Source organism: Gossypium arboreum, chromosome 9 (assembly GCF_025698485.1).
Source record: "Gossypium arboreum isolate Shixiya-1 chromosome 9, ASM2569848v2, whole genome shotgun sequence".
Classification (NCBI taxonomy): domain Eukaryota; kingdom Viridiplantae; phylum Streptophyta; class Magnoliopsida; order Malvales; family Malvaceae; genus Gossypium; species Gossypium arboreum.
In genome coordinates this window covers 54,884,583-54,887,926 of record NC_069078.1, presented here as the reverse complement: position 1 = coordinate 54,887,926, position 3,344 = coordinate 54,884,583, and positions in this window count along the sequence as shown.

The following is a 3,344-nucleotide window of genomic DNA, read 5'->3' as shown; positions in this document are numbered from 1 at the left end:
TATCCTTGTCTCTCTTGTTGACTCTGTTGACTAAATTTGCGCTGTCAAACTCAGAGATAATTTTCAACACATTTAAAGTAGACGCCAACTTCAAACTTTCAACCAAAGCTTCCATTTCAGCCCAGTTCGCATCCAGAAGCTTATAGACAAAACCATAACAGCCCCCGAGAACGAAACCATCCGAATCTCTAGCAATGGCTCCATACCCCACACTGCCGTTCGAAACCGCTCAAAGTTTATTTTTACATAGTTGTTAGGAGGTTTTATCCAAATTTTACCACCGGTATTAGAGAAAAACATGGGGATCAGCCGGGTTGAAAATTCTGAAATCGTTGCTAAGGGTCTTCGCCCTTTCCCACACCACCAAAACAACATCTTCTTTACCATGGAACACCATCTTATTTCTGTTATTCCAGCAGTTCCATAGGAGAGTAAAAAAATCAACAGCAGCTTTAGCGTCCAGCTTACGGAGGACATCTTCCAACCAATCGATACAGCGCTCGTAGCTCCCATCAAGCAACTTGTTATTTAAGCCACCAAGGGTAAGAATCTCACGCGTCATGGGGCAGTCTTCCATAGCATGGATTAACGTCTCCTCTCTGTTCTTGGATCTTGGACAGACATTTTAGAAGTTATGATGAATTTGAGCAATATTGTCATACATGGGCAGGATATTGTGACCGATTCTTCAACTAAACACTTTGATCTTGGGGAGCATATTTAGTTTCCAAATTATTCTCCAAAAAAATCTGTAAGGATCAAACCCTATTCTCTTTAGACATAACCAAGAGTAAGCCGACTTTGACGTGTAGAACCCATGGGGGTTTTGATTCCACGTTCTGCTGTCTTTATCGCCATTATGAATAATAGGTAAAGTGCATATTTGATCCCCCATTGTGTTACCATACAATTCAATCATCCTTTCCCTTTTCCAACACCTGCGGTTATGGTCCCACAAGTCACTAACTTTTCTTTCATCATTAGTCAACAATGACCGATAAACAGAGTCCCTATTAAGGACCTCAAAACCCAATTGATCCCTTCGAATATCAATCGTGTTGCCGTCCCCAATAAGCCACAAAAAACCTTCCTTAAGAGCTTCGGCCGCCCTTGCTATATTGGACCAAGTATAATACGGTTTGTCACCATATTTAGGCCGAAGAACGTCCCCCTCAGGGAAGTATTTAGCATTAAGCACCCTGAAACATAAAGTGCCCTTGAAATGCATAAGTCTCCACACTTGTCTGTCGAGGAGAGCCAAATTGAACAATTGCATATCCCGAAAGCCAGTATCACCCATCCCTTTTGGGTGACACAAACTATCCCATGCCATCATAGCCCAACCACGAGTCTTCTCATTGCTCGTCCACCACATACGACTCATTTTCGATTGTAGATCATCAATGATACCTTTAGGAGCAAGAAAAAAAGAAAACGCATATGTCGAAATAGACTGAATAATAACATTAATGAAAATCTCTTTCCCTCCATAAGAAAGAAGTCGTTTCGACCAACTATTTATCCTGCAAGCACAACTATTAGTAATATTAGTAAAAGCAATTGACTTTTTTTTACTAATAGGTAAAGGTAACCCTAGATAGCTATAAAGATTGTCAGCCATACGCATCCCGAGCATAGAGCAAAAAAATTGCCTTTGAGATAAAGGTGTTTTCGAGCTAAACATAATCATGGGTTTATCTTTATTAATCTCTTGGCCCGACACTCTGGTAAAATTTGTTATAATTTTAACAATTTCCTCCACATCCTTTTTTTATTTCGGATAAAAAGAAGTGCATCATCGGCAAAAAATAAGTGATTAATTCTAGGACCATTAATGCTAGCCCAAATTCCCTTTATCATATTGTTGTTTTGGGCTTGAATTAACAATTTAGATAAAGATTCCATGTAAAAAAGAAAATGGGAGGGAGAGAGAGGATCCCCTGTTTAAGACCCATTTCCAGCACAATAGTCTCTTAAAGGATTGAGTTGCACTTGATAACGTAACGGACCGAACGAACATATCTCATAATTTGATCCACCCAAACATCCGTGTAGCCCATTCTTTTCATGATCTTTTCAATAAAATTCCACTCAACCCGATCGTACGCTTTGTTCATTTTTAGCTTAATCACAAAGCCTTTATTGGGCCCGTTCTTTTCACTTCGAAGGTAATGAACCAACTCATGGGCGATCAAGGTGTTATCATGAATCATTTTTCCGGAAACAAAGGCACTTTAGTTTTGGCTTATGCAATTCGAAAGAATATATTTCAAACGATTTGCTAGAACTTTTGCAATGATTTTGTAAATAACCTGCAAAGACTTATGGGCCGAAAATTAGTAATGTCGATAGGCTCTTTAATTTTTGGAATAAGAACAATAATCGTCTCATTGAGACTATACATAGTTCTATTTCCACTTAAAACCTCATGGCACAACTTTATAATATCCGCTCCCACCACCTCTCAATTTTCTTTGAAAAAACTTTCCGAAAGTTCGTCAATTTCAGGTGCTTTCCGAGGGTCCATTTGATGGAATGCTTCCTTAATTTCATTGATGGTGAACTCCTTCGTCAGTCTTTCTTTCATCTCTCCTGAAATACACTTTCCAATATAGTCAAGATTAAACACTTCATTTGTAGATAAAGTAGAGACAAATAGGCTTTGGAAATAATTCCTGGCAGCCGCACAAATATCATTGGTATTATCCTTCCAACAACCATTAATATCTTTCAGCCTATCAATGTTATTTTTCTTCCTTTTACTAGTAGCCCTCACATGGAAAAATCAGGTATTTCTATCTCCCTTTTTTAGCCAGCTAACCCTCGATCTTTGTGCCTAGTGTTTCTCTTCTTTATCCAGCAGCTGCCCGAGCTTCAACCTCATAGCTTTAAGTATGTTCCCCTCGCACAATCTCCCAGGGCCATCAATGATGGTATTAATTTTTTTATTTCAAAGCACCAATTTGGTTGCTCATATTTTTGTACCGTTTATATTGCCTAAGACCAAGGGCATCACCCACCTTCTTAAACTTTCCCATAATATCCGCAGTACCATCATTCTAAGCATTTTTAATGATTTTTTTCGCATCTTCTTCTTTTTCCCAGCATACATCATATCTAAATCTAAGTCTAAGATCCCTTGAACCCTCTCTCAACTTACGTCCCATGGTGTCTGTGAAAAATAAAATAGAATAAAATAAATAAAAATAAAGAACACATAAATTTTACGTGGAAACTTTTTCGGGAAAAAAACCACGGGCAGAGGAGAAGAAAATTCACTATGTCGAAAATTTTTTACTCAAATACAAGAGGAATAGACTATGTCTATTTATAGGCTTGCAAAG